The sequence below is a fragment of the Atractosteus spatula genome, chromosome 6 (genome assembly GCF_055471065.1).
Source record: "Atractosteus spatula isolate fAtrSpa1 chromosome 6, fAtrSpa1.hap1, whole genome shotgun sequence".
Taxonomy (NCBI): domain Eukaryota; kingdom Metazoa; phylum Chordata; class Actinopteri; order Semionotiformes; family Lepisosteidae; genus Atractosteus; species Atractosteus spatula.
The window spans coordinates 14,184,084-14,205,671 of record NC_142711.1 but is presented as its reverse complement, the minus strand read 5'-3'; the positions used below and the strand labels follow the sequence as shown (position 1 = coordinate 14,205,671).

General features: G+C 40.6%; 1 protein-coding gene across 1 annotated transcript in view; it reads left to right on the top strand.

Moving 5' to 3' along the window:
• Positions 1-1,195: 1,195 nt before the first annotated feature.
• dtna (dystrobrevin, alpha) overlaps positions 1,196-21,588 on the top strand; it is a 115,086-nt gene continuing 94,693 nt past the window's right edge. Inside the window, exon 1 of the mRNA XM_088918683.1 lies at positions 1,196-1,332. The gene's annotated coding sequence lies outside the window, so the exon portion shown is untranslated. The remainder of the gene's footprint in view (positions 1,333-21,588) is intronic.

The window sequence follows — 21,588 nt, the reverse complement described above, 5'->3', positions numbered from 1 at the left end:
TGTGCATATAAATAGGAGAATGAAACGGCTGGTGTAGACCTGATTTCAACTGCCTTTAAAGTATTGCCGGACTAAATAGGGCATTGTTCTTCACAGAAAATCTCATTCTTAAATGTGTTTCCCTGTCTGTGAAAATGTCTCTCACACTCCAGCTAATGTCTTGTTCACAGCTCACTATTGTTAATGCTTACATTGCTGAACTGCACAACTCAGAAGCCTATAAGAAAACCCAAATGGAGTTTGATCACCACATCACCAGGTCAGACATAAACCAAAGCCCTGTGGTGCAGTAGATGTGAGTTTAAATCAATTTTCCCATTGACTCAGTCATCTGTCCTGCACAATTTACTGGAAAGCCTGCTGGAAAAGGGCTGGTGTTATGTATTAACTAGGGTGATTTCCCACTATTGAGATTAATACTTCCCTGTGTGGTATAACATTCTTGACATCAGAGGGAGTTAAGCTCATTACCATAGTAGGGATGAGAAGGGTGGCATTAACAGGATCTACTTTTGGTTTGCGGGCTGTTCTCAGCAATCACCAGAGACTCAGCCAAGAGAGCATTCCAGATCAGACATGGATTCTTTTTTTTGGAAGCATGTACACTCTGTGCTTACTTTATATGAAGAAGAAAGACCATTTTTTTATCCCCAGTACTAGCAGACTACTTATATACTTATATAGAATATAAAATAGTCTGTAAGTACAGAATATTCTCTATATATATTATTACACAGTATTAGACATAATACAAAACATGGCTTCTGTCTGAATCCTAGCTACACTACTTTTGAGTTTCCCTGTCTAAACAACGGGGCCAATATGTTGCATATCGGCTTCTACAAAAAAAGCGTCTTTTCCAAAATTCCAAAAACTAGTGTCCATAGAATTGCAGCATGTGTCTGAGGCTCTGCTAGCTTCCTAGCTTCACAGGCAGCAGAGTTTGAATCTCACTGGAAGCCTCTGCTTTCTGATTCTAAAGCATCAACTGACCAATAGTCTTTAGCTGTTTGTTGACATAACCAAGGACAGCAGGTCATTCTCCACAGTTTACTGTGGAATTTAGTTTAGATAAGAATCTCCATTTTGTCTCCCCCTTTCACCCTCTTACAGGACATAAGAAAGGCTACAAACAAGAGCAGGCCAACAGGCCCCCTTGGTAGTTAATTGATGCAAGGATCTCATCCAGCTGTTTCTTGAACGAAGTCAAGGATGAACTCAGTGACATGGCTGGGTAGCTAGTGGGTGCTCAGACTGCCCCCGTGGTGAAAAATGTGCCCCCGGTTCTCAGCTCTGAATGCATTTCCAAGGAGCTTCCACATGTGGCATCTGGTTTGTATTTCGCTGTTGGTTCTGAAGACGTTCACTGGGTTGACTTTGTCACTGTCTTTTCCTAGCTTTCCTTACAGAATAGGATTCTGTGTTTAAGATATTTTTATTTTTGAGTAGAGTGTGGGCATTCAGCTCATTATATTGCTTTTGTTGACTGTTGTTTTATTGGACAGTACCCCAACAATTTTAGTTTAGTGTTTGTCTTTTGTTTGTTTTTTTGAAGACAAATTCATAGTACATCAGATAGTACATCCTCTACTGAGGCGTTTAATGGCATTTGGTAACCTGGTGAAGAAAAATAATGGTTAGGGAAGATACGTTTTATGGGCGGCACAGCGGCGCACTGGTTAGCATCGCTACCTGTCAGTGCTGCCTTTGGACATGAGGTGCTGTCTGTGTGGAGTGTGCGTGTTCGTCGCGTGTTTGCGTGGGGTTGCCTGCGGGTTTTCCGGTTTTTGTGTCTGTACTGTATGTGCCCTGCGATGGACTGGCCTCCTGTCCAGGGTGTGTCCTGCTTTACGCCCGTTGCTTGTCAGGTTAGGCTCCGGCTCCCCTACATGACCCTGCATTTCCTGAATTGGTTAACATTAAACATTTCACAAGTTCCACTCTAGTTCATTTCCCGTTGACTTTGTGTTTTGTGAGTCTGGTGGAGACGTTCATGGAATGCCGTGTTTGTTGAAGGTCTGTGGAAATGTTCTCAATCAGAAGACATTGGGATCCAGTGGGCTTTCGGGTCATGTTTTCTGTCATGGTATTGGCACTGCAGCTTCAAACCACATTTTCACTGCTTTTTATTCTCAGCAAGCCCTTAGAAAAATAATAATAATAATAATAATATGGATGATGCAATGGCGAGGAGAACAGAGTGATGAAGCCAGTTCATAGATGAGGATTAATAGGATGCCATGATTGGTAAAGGCCAGGGGGAAATTTAGCCAAGACACCAGGGAATTACCCCTACACTTTTTCAGAAACGCCCTGGGAGTTTAAATGACCACAGAGAGTCAGGACCTCAGTTTAACGTCTCAGTTGAAGGACAGTGCACTTTTTACAGTACAGAGTCCCCGTTACTATACTGGGGCATTAGGACCCACACAGACTGCAGGGTGAGCGCCCCCTACTGGTCCCACTAACACCTCTTCCAGCAGCAACTGACTGTATTTATTGTTGTATTATTATGTTGTACTGTGCTGTGTTGATTGTGCCTAGCTGCTGTTGCACTGCAGTTTCCCTTATGGGATTAATAAAGTATCTATCTAACCTTAGTTTTTCCCAGGAGGTCTCTCAGCCAGGTACCGACCAGGCTCACCAGTAGGCTGCCAGTTGTGAGTTGTAGGGTGATATACAGTAGCTGAAATAGGTCTGAGACGGAAAATTGGACACATCAAATAATCCTGCCATTAAATAATTTAGTTAATTATTTTTAAATGAGCTTTGTTTGGTTAGTAGTGTTGCTTAAATGTATTTGATGCCAGCATAATGTGGAGTGCCTAAAATTGTTTTTTAAGCAGGATTTCTCTTTTGTGTACCGGAGAAGTACAACAGTAAGCACAAACCTGAGCCTAGCAAAGGTGAAATAAATTTCTCATGGCAACGGGAGGAGTTGAAAAGTGCAAGTCTGTGACCAACTCAATTTTTTACATTTCGTTCTGAAAGCTTTTAATGTGTCTAGAAATAGATACTGCTTTTGTTGTGTAGTGTAAAAATGGAATCACTCAGGTCTTCCTGATTTTTGCATTTACAAGCTGTTGTTGTTGAAGTGTTTTATATCAAGACCAGTTTCACTTACACAAACATGCGGTTTTAGATGTAAAATTATTTTTAACCTGTTAACATAATTTAATCATTCACCTCCAGGCACCATGTGCAATATGGATCTCTAATTTAATCCAGGTTTATCATATGTATGGTCAAAGGTGACAATCCATTGTGTCATTTAGGTATTTGGATGGGATTATAGTGTGTAACCCCTGAGGGTCACAGGCCACATAATTAATATGTTAATCCTAATGTGCTGCATGACCCTGAGAGGGCACACCCAGAAGAATTTATAAATCCTTTTTTGCAGTACTTGACTGTTATTTCTGTCTTTACAGTTATGATGCTGGTGTGCTACACATTACATTATTTAGTTTGTAAATAAGAGTATTAATTTTCTGTACATGTGTAGGTCTTTTGGTTGTACTACGCATATATCAGCACACATTTCAGACAGCAGGCACCAGGTTAATCAAGAGTTACACAGGAACCGGCAAAGGCCTTACTCTAGTAGGCATTGACAGTTGGAACGTGGGCTGATATACTATGTTCTGAAATTAGCTTTTTTTTCTGGAAATGAATGGGTCTTGTAACATTCCCATTGTGTCTTTTAACTTTCAGTTCATTGCTGGTTTATTATGAGTTCTTTATCTGAGTAAGTCCCTTTCTTTTAAAATATTAATTTGATTATATTTTTTTATGATATATGAAAAAAATATGTGGTTAAATAACTGTGCCATCTTTGCCCTTAAATGTAGGAATGCAGGATGTTTTTTTTTAAATAACAGCTGTTTTGGCTTTATTTTCGGTTGTTTTTAAAAGAACGGCCACTACAGATCATCCTTGTTTTTGGTTTAATTGCGGTGAAAAATAATGGCATTGCTCTCCTACTCAAAAAAACAGAGCAGATTGTAAGATGAACTGTAGGCTACAGCAGTTAGCTAGCCTTGAGATGATCGTCTTTCATGCGACAGCTTCAAACATGATTTCATAGGGATGAAAACTAATTTTTTTAATTGCATGAAATTTAATTCTTTAACCCCTTTCTAGTCGCTGAGATGGAACACGAACATTTACGCCATATTAAGAAATATTCATAGGGTACATATGGAGGTATAGTGTTATTAAGGACCAGTTGTGAAACACAAGACATCAGCATTCAGTTATTAGGTTTTCTTCACAAAGCAGGGACCTTATCAATCGGAACATGAATCCACTTAAATATCCTTTGATTATGGTCAATATAAAAATGCCAAGCAGGCCCAGCTGAAGCTAGAAGAAGAGATCTCAGTGATTCTGAGAGAGTGGTGATTGTTTGCAGGCGCTTCAGTGGTGAAGTCTACTCAACGTGCTGATCTTTCAGGAGAAGCAGTGGCTAAGGTGCTGGTGGCATTGAAGCCTGAGGGAAAGTCGTCATCGTCTAGAGGCAACTGTGGACGCAACTGCATACTCCTCGACCGTGGTGTCGGTGCACTGGTTCAAGATGCGAGGCAAGAGAGACGTGTAACCCTGTATCGGTCGACTGCAAATGTCCCTCTAATGTGTGAGCAGGCAGTTTTATCAAGTCCAGTCCGTCCCGAATTTCACAGAGAGAGATACTATGGCCAGGTTGCAGTGCATAAACCCCTTAGTACACCTATGAAATACGCTTTTGTGTTCAAGTGGTGCAAAGAACACAGGCAGTGGTCTATTGAGCAGCGGAAAAAAGTCATCTGGTCAAATGAGTCAAAAGAAGCCTCCAGGTTCAAGTGCTTAATTCCCAGGGTGAAGGGTTCTGTTTTGGTGTGTGGTGCATTTTCCTGGCATGCTGTGTACATGGTTTAGGCCCTCTCAGTCCCTTAGAGGGGAAGGTAAATGCCAGTAAGTAGAAAGCCATTCTGAGTTATCATGTTCATCGTGAGGTGAAGCGTTTCTGTCCTGGTGGGAGTGGACTCTTCCAGGACAACAGCGCCCCCATCCACATGACAGGAGTGGTCACTGAATGGTTTGAAGAGCATGAAAACAATGTAACTCACGTGCCATGGCTGTCCCAGTCACCAAATCTCAACCCAGTGGAACACTTACTGGGAGATCCTGGAGCGGCGCCGAAACAGCGTTTTCCATCACCTTCAACAGAAACCCCAGATGATGGAATTTCTTGTGGAAAAATGGTGACAAATCCCTCTAGTTGATTTCCAGACACTTGTAGAATCTCTGCCAAGCCACGATGAAGCTGGTCTAGAGGCTCATGGTGGTCCAGTTAATTAATTCCCTATCAAGACACTTTATGTTGTCGTTTCCTTTATTTTGGAAATTACCTGTAGAATCGCCCTTCGTTATATTGAACATGTATGTGAATTACCACCCATGACATTGCGGCGATCCGGGCTTCTTTGTTCTAGCTGTGTCAGCCAGTGAGGAAGAAGGGACAGGAGGGCAGAGCTACAGGTTCACCAGGATTTATGGTCGTTTAAAGGTTCACAGGTGTGTGTACTGAGCACAGAGGGGAGTAGAGAGCAAGAGAGAGAATGTAGCAGCAGCAGTCCATGAGAGTCAAAGACACATTTCCCAGTTTATAGAGGGGAAGAGAAATGAAATAATCACGAATCAAAAAAATAAATATTTGAAAACCTTACAATTAAGAATAATTAAACACCATATGAAGCATGCACTTAAAAATGTAGGCAGAAAATGAATTAGAAGTGCCTTTTCACGCATTTACAAAAAAGGCTGTACATTTCATTACCTGGCACTGTACTGTTTTAGTAACTAAAAACAAAATACAGTAAATAATAAAAATAATAAAATCGCTTAGGTGCATGGCTGGCGTGATTGCTGTAGGGGTTGCAGTGAGGAGGCGTGAGGTGGTCCACAGAGGTCACCCCAGGGGTGCGCAAACAGAGCGAGACTGAGTGTAAAACAGCCCAGGAGGAGTCACCTTGCTCTCACTCCACAGAAGGAGCCTGCTGCCCTGCTGGCTCTTCACACAGGCGAAATAACCTCCTTAACGGGACCATACGGTTAACGGACGTACGGTTTTTTTATGTAAAGTCGAATTTACGTAAGCTGAGTCTCTTGTCACTCTTGATGAGCATTTAAGAAAATTTCCTCACTTTTTAAAACTGTTGATAATTTACGGAAGTTCAGGTAGGTAGGTGCGTCAGCATGCAAAGGAACAAGTAAAGGTTTGACCAAGTAAAGGTTTCTTCAGCTCTGAGAACGTTGTGTCTCTTTTCAGCACGGAATAAACCTTTACCCCAGAATTATAAAGCCTTTAAATAGATTCTAAACTTTACATGAATGTGTTTGTATTCGTCAAGTTTGAAAACAACACAAATATTACTCAGACATCCCACAATTATTCTGCACACCTTACTTTGTCCAGTCTGCTGGCTTGGAATGCCTTAATCACCAACTGATTCTCTTAGGCCTCTTAAATATATCTGTGATTTTCAGTCTGTTTCTTAACATTTTCTATCTTCTTGTATTCTTTCCATTAGTGAGTTAGTTAAATTTTACTGTTTAAATTGTGCAGTATTTTGTTTGGGATGCATATATGTTTAACATATTTGTGTTTGTATGTCACAGGTTTTCAGCTCTAGTAGGAAAGGACATTGACTGTATAAAAAGTTCCAGAAGAAGATGTATAGTAGGTATTGTTGAAGCAGAAGAAAGATAAATGCTGATTTGATTGAAGAGCTTAACTTGTTTCATTCTGAGTCCAAATGTAATCCCATTATAAGTAGCGTTGTTGATTTTTGTTGTTAGTTTGAGAACAGTAATAATCAGAGCTAAGCTCTTAAAGCACTTGGTATAAGCTTATTCCAGCACCTGTAAATGTAAAGATATCCATCATTTTCTGCGTCTGAGAAACAAATTGGAAATTATAAAGTGATTCTGATGGGTGATTACTTGTGAAGTGTTGGATAGTTAACAGGTTTCCGATGAACAATTTAGGAAAGGGTAGAAATACCGAAAAGCAGTAAATGTAGCTATAGGCTGACTAGTGATTCATTCTAAAATACCTACTTAACCCAGCAAAAGAATGCGTCGCCGTGGAAACAAAACTGTGAACTCATACAGTTACTGTATATACTGTACTCCATTCTAGTGACCCTAGATAGAAGTACCTAGCATGTTTGTAAGAACATACAGTAGGTAGTATGAAGTGGTTGAAGTACTGTATGTTCAGATAGTATTGAAATGCAGATGAATACAGATCACGTATAGTACAATTGTAAGTATAGTACTAGGGTTCAATTCCAAAATTGGGCTGCTATCTTCAGGGAGTGTATGTTCTCCCTGTGTTCAAGTGGGTTTCCTCCAGCTTCCCCAGTTTCCTCCCACAGTCCAAAGGCCTGCCTGTAGGCTTATTGGCTTCTGGGAATATTGGCCCTGGTGTGTGTTTCTGTCTGTGTGTGCTCTGTGACGGACTGGTGTCCTGCCCAGGGTGTACCCTGCCTTGTGCCCGTTGCTTGCCAGGATAGGCTCCAGCTCCCCTGTGACCTTGTATTGGATAAAGCAGTTTTGGAAAGTGATGTAATGTGTTGCAATACATCAAGAAAAACTACTTTGTTTTGATGGGAATGGTTTCGAGGTCAGTACAGCAGACTCACAACTGACACGCTCTCGCTCACGAAGATCGGCTCCGGAAAAATAAAAAAAAATATTGAACAAATGCTTTATTCTCTGAAAAATTCGTCAAGATCGCCTAAGAGAGTTAGTTAGTGAGCCTCTACAGCTGTCTTATTTACTTTTATGTACGCTTTTATACTGATATTGAATATCTTGTGTTATCGTAGGGGGGTTTATAAGGGATTATAGCGTACAATTTGACTATCTGCAAATTTGGCTTCACGCTCCTCAAAATCCCTCACCCCTTGCGTGACTGTACTCGGATTGGAGATCTGCCGATCTGTCACATTGCGTATTATTGTCGTTCATTCGCTTCGCAGATGCCCTTATCCTGCGCTACGTCCCATATAGAAAATTTATATTAACTGTGAGTACAGGGAACAATTATGCACTAACATTAAGGGAAAATGAATTAATAAAGAGAAGATTAGCTTTGGGGAAGGAAAATAACTTGTGACTTAAAGATAAAGGAAAGTGTAGCCGTTTCTGACAGAACACAAGGCCTTTTGAAGTGTTTTGGGTCCATCGATCAGCTGATCCTGCTGAAAACGGAATTATAGTAAGGAGGCTGCAGGTCATAACAGGTGACGCACATGAGCGTTAATACACTGTTTCACTGTGGCCTGTGAGAACCCGGACATTGCATGCAGCGTCTTTAATCATGCACGCCAAAGTATGTAGGACTGAATTTGTAAAATAATACTAAAGTGCACGAATTCCCTTTTAAACTATTCTTGAACTCCCCCTCCCCCCGTCTTCTGTTGAACTCACTCCATAGTTGAATAGCTTTCTCCTATCGAAGCACAAGGTATGTTTTTGCATTTCCAACTTAGCTGGAAATGCGTACACAACTGTCCGAATACCTACAATAAAAGACTTGATACCAGTATCTGCATTCCAGTCGTGTGAAGACTGGTTGCTGATCAATACATGAGTAAAAGGGTTCTAAATTATATGAGGATAATGGCGATACGTGCACTAGGGGAATAACCACGTGTTTCTGTCTGTAGCTGGCTACAGATGCTGTTACACTCTCAGGGCTCAGTGTTCTGTGCGATTAGACCTCACCCATGTACAGTACCAGACAGGAGCTTGGCGTTCCCATAGTTGTTCCTGTATTAGGCGTTAAGCTTGATCAGGCTATTATGGTTTCTCTAAAGATAGCATGTCAGTGGAATAAATTACAGCATCAAAGAGTGATGAGCTCTTCCGACAAAAGTCCACAAATTATATGTTTAGGCCAGATTAGTTTGGTATGAATGAGTAGTAGACACGAGTAGAATTTGTTCAACCTTAAATGCCAATATCAGATATCTTCCTTGTCAAAGTAATGTGTGCTTTTATGTTAGTAATAGTATATGTCATAGGGGATCATAGTGGCGCAGTGGTTAGCATTTCTGACCCTGGGTGCACTTCTGGACCTGGGGTACTATCCGTGTGGAGTTTGTATGTTCACCTCATGTTCGTGTGGATTTTCCTCTGGGTGCTTTTGTTTTCCTCCCACAGACCAAAAACATACTGGTAGATTAATTGGCTTCTGGGAACATTGGCCCTGGTGTGTGTGTCTGTGTCAGTGGCATCCCACCCAGGGTGTAGCCTGCCTTGCTCCTGTTGCATGCTGGCATAGGATCTGGTTCATCCATGACCCTAAATTGGATAAGCGGTTATAAAATGGGTGGATAGATAGTGGATGTCATTTAATATTTTTTTTGCTGTACCATTTTGCTTTCCATAGAAACACTGTTTAATTATGATCTTGACCATATTTTACATGTCAGATAACCACACATACAAACCTATTTCATAGTACTCCGTTTTTCACTAAGCTGGCAGTTACAGGGTCTGTTAAATTTTACAGCCCTGCACATAGATGGATTGCTTCAGTTTATTAGTCTCCCATCTGTCCAGGGCCTGTGATACACTCAAACAAAAGACGTCCAGTGCTTGAATTCTACCAGGCCATCCCCTTTATACTCCAGATCATTATTCCCTGAGGACTGGATTGTTCCCATTCTGGGAAAATCCTTCGTCTGCCCTCTTCCAGCCTACTATTGTGTGCTAGTTAATGAGCAGGTGTAGTCGGAGATGGAATGAAAGCACAAGCCTTCATTATTTGGTTTTCGTTGTAATAACTGGTTGTTAAACCGGCTGTGTTGTGTACTGTATTATTTTTAATAATGATGATTATATATGAATTCAAAAATATAATAATAAAAATGATGAGTTATATCTGCGACAGCTTCACCGTTATTTTCACAAGATATCAACTTTGAGCTTTTTGTAGCAGGTGCACCAACATTTTATTAAACAGACGTGACGCAGATAAATTCATTATGCTGATAAACATTTGTCATCAACAGGGGGGTCTACTGGGAACGTCTCAACTTACAAATGTGTGGGGCCACCACTGGAAGCAATAGAAACTGTGCATCTGTGACACATAATTTGCACCAGGCTGAAGATGCTGTCTTGTGGGTTTCTGTCCAATTTGTCTCACACAGCCTGGACAAGCACGTGCCTGCTCACTGGTCTCTGAGCCTCAGCGGCTACATTTCACACCAGTTCATCTCGCAAATATGGCACTGGAGCTCAACTGTGGGAGCTCATCTGTGGAATTGTTGGAATTTTCACATCGGGATAATTAGCAGGATTTTGAGTACATGAGGGTATATCCTGGGCACCGAGCAGGAGGGAGGAAAAGGCAGAGGGAGACTGGGAGCTCGAGTGTGTTGCTGTGGCAAAAACCAAATAAAATTGGAAGAAAACGGTGGTCTCAGCTTCCTGTTTGTTTCACACCCACTGTGACATTTTGATGTGAGCCCTTCATTTAATAATTCTCCTTGCTCTAAGTATGCTCTGAATTAGACAGCTTTTTTCACAGTCTGTCTGAAGAAAAAGCGGTAGAATGATAGTGTCGAAATATGAAAAAAAGGAATAGGATAGACATGACTGTCAAAATGTATCATATCTGACACGACTAAAGTTGGGCGTCACGGTGGCACAGTGGTTTGTGCTGTTTCATTGCTGTGCTGGGGCCCTAGATTCAATTCCTGGGATGCTGTGTGTGTGGAGTTTGTATGTTCTTCCCGGGCTCGTGTGGGTTATCTCCAGGAGCTCAAAGATCAAAGATTCTTGTTAATAACTGGCCCTGAGTTCTCACATTTTACTGTTCTTTACACTTTAATTTCAACAAAAGCTGAAATTTCCATAGGGGTGTGGAGACTCTTGATACCCACTGTACATCTATTCGTTGGCCACACTTCTGTCCGATGTGACTTGCAATCGCATCTGGTGGAGACGCAAGTGGTGCAAATAACTGAAGCATAAAACGGCAGTAAAGGCACAGATAAGTGCAGTGTAAGTGTAGCATCGATGTTGCAAAGTGCTAATAAGTTTCTGTGCGGCTTGATGGACAGGAAAGAGTAATGAAAGAGCAAGGACAGCAAGTGAGTGTTAGTCACAGCCCCCTGGGGTCAGATATATCCCGAAGTGAAGAGTTTACATTTTTTTTTAAGATCATCGTTGGCTGAGTGTGGACACTTTTCGTTTTCATAACCGGGTGACATGCGCCATTATATATTTCACTTGAGAGGATGCGCATCCCATAAACGGAAACAGAGATGAATCTTACAAAGGAACAGCACTGGGCAGCTGCGATTTAGATTCAAGGCTGCGACGTCAAAGAACACGGAGCATTTTTCCAGCTCAGTTTGAACGTTAAACACTTGGTTTGAGGGCGAAGTTCCCACCCCCCCCCCCGCAAAAAAAAAACAACTAGTGAATCAAGTGTGGCCCCCAGGCACCAATTCAGAACAAAACAACATTAACCATGAACAGCCATTTATCGAGACGGAACAGTGTTCACTAGAAGCAGATTCGTACCACAGTCCAGTGGCAAAAAAAGACAGGTTTTGTTATTTTTAAACTGCTTGGATGTTAGATTCCAATAAGCTCCCTTAAAGTCTTTTATATTGAGTTGGATAATAAATTAAGCCATGCTCCCTAACCCTCCACAAGATCCGAACCCCCCCTTTGGTTGCAGCCTGTTCTAATGTTCAGTATGCCTTCGTGTTCAGTATACAGGGTGGGTCCAAATGCTGTCGACGACTTTGACAGTTTATTACAAATTAATTACATGGGTTACCGTGACAAAAAAAGGGTTTCAAACAGAAGCATAAATATCCAAGTTTCTAACAGTTACATTGTACTCCTTCGCCATCTGTGGAGGAGAAAACAAAACTTTAGTAAAACAATTGGCATTTATACTTGTCGGAAACATTTCGACTAACCCTGTATAAGAATCTGAGTAGGACATTGTACTCTCTCTTGCATTTTCAGATTGGAAGTGTAGTATCAGATGATCAGGAATCTTTGAACTCCTAAATCCCTTAGTAGCTCCTATTCTGTGAAAACCAATACCTGTATTGGCATTATAATAGTGGGGATATTTTAATGATGACCTGATTTTAAATGTACTGTATCAGAGCAGTAGGGCCTCAGCTTCTCAAATTAGTCAATGATTCAGTTACTATTAGGGCTTTGTTATTAAGGTGTTATTATTACATTATTATTAGAGATCAATTGTTAATGTTCAATTACTATTAGGGCTTAGTGGAAATAACGGCAGAAATCCTCTTCCCATTGTGACTGGACTTGTGCATCCCTGTCACTTAAAATTTGCTGTGAGATGGAAAAACAATTCTGTGAATATTGGGACAAGTCTTATGGGGGAAAACTAGATTCCCTTCAGAAGCTTTTTATGTGTTTCTTCACTGATGCAATAAATCAACTCGCTGAAAATGTTCCAAGTTTTAAAGAAATGGTACAACTGGTCAATACTAAATTATTTCTGCTTTTAGTGTGGCAAATTTTTCACTTCATGTCATCAATGCACAGATCAGGAAACTAACAGACTGTGGATATGATATCATTCATTAAATGGGTAACAATATTGATTGTGTTGTTGTCATCCTAATCTTTTTAGGACAAAGATCATACATCATCAATTTTACCTATGCTTTAACCCAGTCTAAAATGATCACTTTTTGATAGATTTGTGGATAATTGCAGATCTCAGAGACAAATCTGACTGCTGGGAAAATACAGAATATTGTGAAAAGTTGATCTGAACTTAGTTTCACAGTAAGCCACTCTTGAAAGCTTTCTTTTTTCAACTTGTAATGATCCAGTCCTATCCTGCTGTTACTGTTTAAAGTGAACATTGGCAAATGTATTTCATACATCGTTTCAGGCATGAAAGTGTGGGAAATGTGCTAGAATGTTGTATTTGTTTATTCTTAGGTTGCAGAAGTCAAGCAAATGCTAAAACGCAAGGTGAAAGTGATCCAGTCTCTGTTGTTTAAAGGCAGGAGGTCAGAGTTTTATGGTTTTCATTAATACTTGTACTTTAAAGAGGTTCAGTTCAGCAAGCTCAATAACTCTTACAATGACCTTGGGAATTCTCATTGGATATCTATTCCCAATGCTATTGGGGAAAAAAGACCCTGAAATTTATGATCCTGATGCAACAGACCAATAAATTTAATCCATATATAAATATCTTAGGAGAAAACTTTATTGTATTCATGAGGTACTTTCTGAAATGCAAAAGGTTATTTTCATTGCTAACAGTGTAATCTGATTTTTTCTGTCTTCTTTTTAATGTCAGTGAATATAAAGCACTACTTTATACCGTAAGGACACATTGTAATCAACTGGTGTATTTCACGAATAATTTTGTGTCGTTTTCAGGAGATTTACTGGAATAATCAGCAGTGTTAGCTGTTCAGTCCACAAAATAAGGACTCCAAGTCAGATATGTTTATTCTGTATAAACAGTGAAAACCTTTGGTAAATCGCTGAAGAAAATGATGGAAAATGCACAAAGAAACCAACACTATCAGTATAACAAATGGAATTCTTAATTTGCTTAAATTGTATTGTTTACATACCAATGAAACCACGCTACAGTTATGTTGTGGTAGAAGAAATCCATTCTGCATAGAAAACTGCAGACACACGTCATTTATTTTGTGCTTAACACAAATGGGCCATTCCACAAAAATAAAATAATATGACACAATAATAATTCGGTTAATAACTTCCATGAATAAAACCAAGGCACTTAACCAGACATTGTTAGCATTTGTTTAGGTCTTTTGGGAACAGTGTATTTTTTACAGAAGGAGAAATGCAAGGCAGTGTAAGGCAGTGTAAAGCAATATATTCATGACCTGCTGCTTTTGTGCGTGGGAAATAGACCGATTCTTAGTTTCCTATGAATTCTACCACAGAACACTGTCAAACAGTGGTAAACTAACAGATTCCCACCTTGTTGTTGCTGTTGAAAAACGTTTCAATGCAGCAACATGACAAAGGGGGCTGCATTATCCTACTTAGAGAGCTTAGTCTCCTGAAATAGTTCTGCTGTCAAGGAAAAAAAAATGAAGCAAAAGTACTGGAATTCTTCATTACCGTGTACTTTTTAACCAATTCTAACTAACCAGACAAAACTAATTAGATGTGCTTTTTTGCTTAATTCTGCAACAAGTCCTTCAAACACCTTTAGCTCAGAAATTGCCTAACCTTTGAAAATGTCCATTCTGAGACTTCTGATACTGGCAATGCACGCATATTAACAGTAGGAAATTAGTAAGCTCGAAAGTTGTTTAATATTTCTTTTGCTTTCGAAGCTGGCTTTGGACTCCATTTCAGGATTGAAGAAAAAGTTACACCAAAATCAGTTTGCTTTCATAGGCTGTGCAGCAAGCAGTCCTTCATAGATGGACTATGAGGTATACAAAATGTCTGTCATTAGGTAAGGCTTTGCATTCATTACAAAAGATGAAGTATTAAAAGGAGTACTTCATACAGTACAACCACAACCAGTTTCCACTGCAGACCTGATACAGTATATCCCCTTCAGTTCCACTTCTCTCTCTCTCTGACAAGAGCCCCAGTGCAGTTTGATTTAATAGATACGCACATTTTATGTACAGTACCAAGTGCTGTGCAAAGTAAAATCTTTTGGTTCACAAAGGGGCAACAACAGCAATCAACTCTATAAAGGATCTTTAATAAAAATGCTAATTGCTTCAAAAATGCCCTGTATAAAGTTAATAAAGTTACTAAAAAAATCAAATGAGAATGTTCTGCCTGTATTTTAACTATGTTTGGTTGTCACCAGGACAGAATGAGATTTAAATGATTTTTGTTACGTATGTTTTAAAGTTGGAAATTGCTGATCATGTCAGTAACTTTCATCATGTTCAATCACCAGAAATTGTGTAATTCTTTCTTCAAGTCTTGCAGCAATGTTTTTTTTCAAAACGGATAAGATAAGATCACTTTATTGGCCATATACAATTTCTTGTATTAGGAATTTGTCTTTTCACATACCCCAGCTTGCTCTCCATGAGACACACAGACAGGGAGAGAAGCTGGGGGTCAGAGCACAGGGTCAGCCATTTATACAGCACCCCTGGAGCAGTTGGGGTGAAGGGCCTTGCTCAGGGGCCCAACGGAGTAGGATTCATCTGCCGGCCGCGGGATACGAACCGGCAACCTTCCAGCCACAGGCGCACATCCTTAGCCACAGACATCCTTAGCCTTAGTAACACACAAACTACAAGTGAAAACCAAGAGTCCAAATGTTCTGGAAAGTAATTACAAATAAAAATGTAGAAAAACTGGGTTGGATAAGTGTCCCTGCTCCTGAGTTAGAACCTGGTGGAGCTTGAGTCACGGTCATAATTCTGTTTGGATAGGTCGGCACCAGCTTACCACACCTAGATTTTTAAAGGGTGTGTAGACTTTTTATGGGCACTGCTATCTATCTACTTCAAGACGTACCAGAGCCCTGTCCTGTAAATATTCTGGGTCACGTTTCTCCAAATGGGCCCTTTCAGCTTTGGCCAAAAAAAATAAAAGAGTTCTCGAGCTTTTCTGAAGCTTAATGGCCTCCTAATAATCCCCCTCTATGAACTGGCTTCATTACTCTGCTCTCCTCCCCACTGAGAGCTGGTGTGTGGTGAGCGTTCTGGCGCACTATGGCTGCTGTCACATTATCCAGGTGGGGCTGCACACTGGTGGTGGTGGAGGGGATCCCCATTACCTGTAAAGCGCTTTGAGTGGAGTGTCCAGAAAAGCGCTATATAAGTGTAAGCAATTATTATTATTATTATTATTATTATTCTCCAGGGGCACACACCGTGGAAAGAAAAGGGATCTGTCACCTTGAACTACTGACCATGTAACGCACGAGGGAATCGCTCGTGAGCCAGTTCACATTTTAGCTTGTCTTGAGTTCAGATGAACACTCCTGTGGAGGACACTGCTCGAGCCTGAAGCACCGGGAAGCTCTGTCGGTCTTGACCCCGCTCATCGCTTCCTGCTGTGATTTCTCCTAGACTGTCAAAATCCAGGCGTCTGAGAACGGACATCTGATCAGCTGATCTCTCCTACTGTAAGTTTAGACCACTCCAAAAAGTAAATGATGTTTATTTCGTACATAAGACACTCTCAGGATTACAGCGGTAGGGTTACACATTCACATAAAATGCCTGCGAAGCAACTTGAACCATAACACTGCCTGGGGTGGACAGGTGATTATTGACAGAAGAGCACTAGTTCTTCTGGGGGAGTCCTGATGAGTGGAACAGAAGGAAACATTCCTTTCCTTCTCTTACAACGGCCCAAATTATCCCCTTGGCCAGAATGACATAGGTCATGATAAGCAGTTACCAATAGTGAACGTCAACGCAGCACACACTAGCTGTTTGTCGATCGCGAGCAATTTTCTGCCCCTGCGGCGTCTTTTACGTCGTGCGTGGGATGCAATAGGCTTTTATAAACCGCGAGTTCACATAGCACTGCCTCGAGCACTGTAGGCTGTTTAGTTCAAACGTTAAAATGATTTCAGACACATGAAGAAGGCCCCACAGCTAAAACAATACGATTTGCTCTTTCTTTTACACTTCCTCATGGAATGAATCTCTCCTTGTTCCTGCACAGCTCGCACGCTGACGCAGCTCCCCACTCTAATCATTTATTTATTTTTTTGTCATTTTTTGCTCATACATTGACTAGCAGGTGTGTATCTTTATTTTTTTTACATACGCAGCAGCCACTGTACCTGGGAAATTCTCCTAAATGAATGAAACTTTCAGAGCTCGGAACCAGAGCCGTACAGGCAATTTCCCTGAACAGATGGTTTTCTGCTACATTTCACACCTTTGTTTCACTCCCGCTGTTTAGAGCTGCCAACCTAAAATAGATACGATATGATCTAAAGAGTTTCTATTCCATTTGTTGACTTTTGTGTTCTGTGGTGAGGAGTGGGGTGTGATGTACTCCTAATGAAGAGTGATATCTGATTCCTGTTGCTTTCAGTCTTGACTTGTTCTGCCAAGAATCCGTTATGAATTGGCGATTCTGGTGGTGCTTAACTCTTAGCTGCTAACACTGAGTCTCAGGCCACGCCGGATCCCACTGTCCTGTGGCTCATTCTCTGGGTAAAGGGTTAAGGACATGTGCATTTATTTTTAGATCCGTTCCCTTGCCTGGTTTAAACTGGCTTTAAGGCAAACCCGTCAGCAGCAGCTCACTGTGCTGCGTCATTAATGGTGTTGCATCTTCTGGGAAATTGCAAGTACAGTACACGAGCCCAACCCCCACACTTGTTTTCCTTGCCTTCCTTTACTAGAGATCAGTAGTGGTATAGACATCTCCTCTCTGCAACGAGTCGCCAAATATCATGAATACAGTGACTCATGAAATATGCACACTGTGCTATTCTTAACCCTCCACCAAACGTTAACTCTTAACAGGTCCTGTTTTAAATGTGTGTTTCAAGAAAAAAAAAACCTGTGTGTTTTCTGAAATGTTGATGAATTTCATTTTGTTCAGTGATTGGGCATTCTCTTTAATGTGCTCTTTCTGTCTTGTCAGGTGATGGTCATTTTAAGGTGAGATGTTTTGATGATGCTTAAGTGAAAGTGTATGAGGACACTGCTAAGAAAGATTAATTGTATGACATTATTAAATAAAATGTCTTCATATCAAATGAGGTGGAACCTCCAGCTCTGCTTCCTGATACATTATCTTTAAGACAAGGAAGTGATAATGCTATAGGATAAAAAAAAAATATAATATTATAAATACAGAATGGGTTGTACTTAGAGGTCCTATCATAAGAGAGGATTCTTATGAAAGAGACTTGTTCATGTTTAAACATTTACATCTTTTAATCGCCTTTTTACAGTATAGTCCCCGTCACTATACTGGGGTATTAGGACCCACATGGACCGTGGGGTGAGCGCCCCCTACTGGTCCCGATAACACCACATCCAGCAGCAACCTTAGTTTTTCCCAGGAGGTCTCCCATCCAGGTACTGACCAGGCTATGTCCTGCTGAGCTTCAGTTGTGAAATGTAAATTTTCATTTTTAAATGTAAAAGTCATACAAGAATTACATTTTATACAGAGTGACTTCATGATTCTACCAGCAATCGAGGCTATTTATTTTATTTATCTCAAAAAACGCTGTTTTCTACTACAGTGTGTTTTAAAATCTGTTGACTACATGTTTTTTTTAGCAGGAACACAGACTCAAAAATAAACCTTAGAGTACTGGAGAAAAGTAACATAATTTAAACAGAAACCAATGCATACCTATACTTAAAATTCCAGGATTTTATAGTGATTATGATCATGAGAGTAACACTCATGGTTGCATAGTGGTTGCCATCACTCCTTAGGTAAATCCCTTGGGCTAAAAGACTATTGTAAGATTGCAGTGTACTTCTTAGGGAAGTGCGATGCATGGGTAACTGTGTCTTCCAGTGGTCTGAGATAAGATCACATTGTCAGACAGAAAACTATTAAACCCCTATCCCTCATCTTATCTCTCCCACAGACAGTACTGCACGTCTGTGTTCGCCAGCATCACCTGAACACACGTTCCCAGCCGTAGTCAGTTTGTCATTTATCAGGGTTGTTGCCGTTAGATACGGGCGCCGTCACTCCAGCAGTAAAAAAGAAATGTCATTCTGCAGCTCTGTGGGTTTTCTTGCCATTCCCTGCGTTAACTGTGTGAGAATTCCTCTTCAGTTACGAACATTTCACGGTATTTGACGGTACCCTCCGGACTTCACTGTAAATTGAAGTTTTAATGTTAAAGTTCAAAGAACAGTATATTATTGTACAGTATGCGAAGGGAAACGTATTTGTTATGTGGTTTTTCACATTTTGAGACAACGAAATTGATTAAATGGATTGTAAAATTGTTTTTTTTTTTGGACAAAAATACTTCAGAATTTGTCTGATAATCTACTTATATACTGTAGTGTGGAGGTCCAGCTTCTACATAGGCCACCACAGTAGGGTGTTGCAATGTTGTCAGTTTCTCTTAAAAACCCTGCATCGACACCTTTTTAGTTGAAGCTTTTGAAACTACAGCACGAGCTGGCAATCAAAGTGGCACAAGTCAAAATCAAAGGTGAAATATGACAGCCGGGTGAAAGAAACCTTGCACAAGAACCACGCAATTGAATTGAATTTAGTAAAGAAACGGTTTGCTGTTGATCAACTCCATATTCTATTTACTTTGCAAAAGATACTTAACTCTTCAAACAAATGAAGGGGTTAAGCTTTTAAGTTTGAAAACAAAATGCTGATGCACATGACAGCAGAATAAAGTGTCTAAAATCTTATGAAAAAGGTTTCCCTTTTTTAGCTGTGATAAACGATAAACCGCTTGTTAAAAAAGTGATACTTATTTTTTCTGCATTATTACACAGACTGCTGTTTTGAAGCACAAACAAAGGACATGATGTTTTATAACAGTTTCAGTGGTATGAATAATAACAGCACTTTTTGATTCGCTGTAGGTTGTGAGGATGTGGAAACTCCCCCTCGTTTTGACAGTTATTTTGATGTATTGTACCAAAGTAGTTCAGCAGCATGACTAAGTGGTGTGCTGTGTGCCTTTTTGTTCTGTGTTAGATAGCCTGGTCCTTTTATTTAGTCATTTGGAGTGGAGGGCATTAGTGGAAATCAAGTGCACATATGGCAAGCAGTGCTTGGGGAAGACTAGAGGGTGCTGGCACCACTGTCAATTCAGGGTTGCAATAAGAAGAAATCTGAGCAGTAATCTGTGGTCTAGTAAACTGATTTTGATGTATGGCTCAGTAAATCTTCGCCTGTGACAGATAACATCTTCCCTGCCTGCTGAAGCTGGTTTAATATCACATCGTCATTGTCCAGAGCAGTGCTCTTGGATGATGGTTATTAACACTGGGTTCTTCAAGAGCGTTCGTGATGTAGTGTCTTTCCTTAGTACTTCCTTGGGTGACACGGCTGTCTTTTCCTGCAGAAGCTTACCTTTGCCCAAATGTGACTGGCGTCATGTAAGCTTTTTTGAAAGTAGAATTCCCCGACTCTTTATATAGAATGATAGATTTTGTGATCAGAATTGATTCTGCTTCGCTTACTAAAGTTATTTCTAATTTGTTCTTCAGCTTTTTAGAGATTACTGCTGTTTTATATCAAGCATTTCTTGTGCTGCTGAGTATATACAAGGTATTTTTTTCAGCCTGCTTTTCAGAAAATAATTTTAAACATTATTGAGAAAGAAAACAATATTTAAATATTCCAGAAACAGTCTGCTTCTACTTTAGTGTATACTTTAATTTTTAGCTTGTTAATTTCTAACCAAACCCTGATCTGCCACTAATGTATGGTGAAGCTGAAGACCTCTGTTGGAATTTTCATTTCTCATGTTTCACGTTACAGTGCTGCATTCCGTTTCTGCTACGGTATACTTATATTCATTCACTGGTGCTCTGTGTACGTGCTGTGCTAATATTTAAGAACTCACTCACTCTTGAAGGTTCAGTAAAGAGTTGAAAATGGATGACTCCGTGCCGTGAGTCTCTGGTTTTGGCGTGTTTGCTATGCTGAAGTAAGAGCCTCGTTTGGCTTGTGCCTGTGTTTGGGAGGAAGCAGAGGGCAGAGGACCAGAGGGAACAGGAAGCTTTTGCTCCTGAGTTGCATCAACCTGTTCCGAGAGTGTTTGTGAGCCACATGAGAGAGCTAACAAGGTCTTTATGGCAAAGTGTGGTCACGTCTGTGAAAGGACAGCTTTCTTTTGCCTTCAGTTTTTGCAGTACAATCCTGGTGGTCCTGCTTTGATAAAGTTTGAGTATGTTTTTACATCTCCAAAATTTAACTTTGATATTACATTGCAAAACATAAAATCCCATGTGGATGGTCAGTTACACTTTGTATTTCTAATTTTATTTTTGGGATCAATTGCTTCAGCTTCCTCAGTCCTATTATGTCCAGGCCTCAAAAGCAACAGTCATCTACGCTGTCTGGTGTTGTCAGACGCAAGAAAGACAGTGTCGCTTATCCTCGTCAGAGGCTGAATGCAACACGAGCAACAGGGTGGCTGCCTTCAAATTGCGAGAAGACAGCTTGTCTGCCCACAAGACAATACTGGTGATGAAGAAGAGTGACGTCTGTATCCCGTTGAAGGGTGCTTTCCTCAGCTCGAAAGGTGTTTCGCAGAACACAGCTCCCCTTCAAAAACGTGTTGACATACAGTGCAAGGCAGCATAGTCTCCCACTGCCACAAGTCCTCTCTTGCACAGGATCTCTGGGAGGGGGAGGAGACTGATGCTGAAAATACATTCTCTCCGATTTCAAAGCTGACAGAAATGAAGCTTGACGAGTTGCCAGTCACCCAGCTATCCATCCATGGTTGGCGATATTGTCCATATCTCTACCCATTTCAAAGTCGAGATCCTGTTATAGCCAGCTGCGTTATCGGATGCGGTAGGAGGCTTTGCAATCTTCACTGGCGTTTTTGCACGTGCCGTT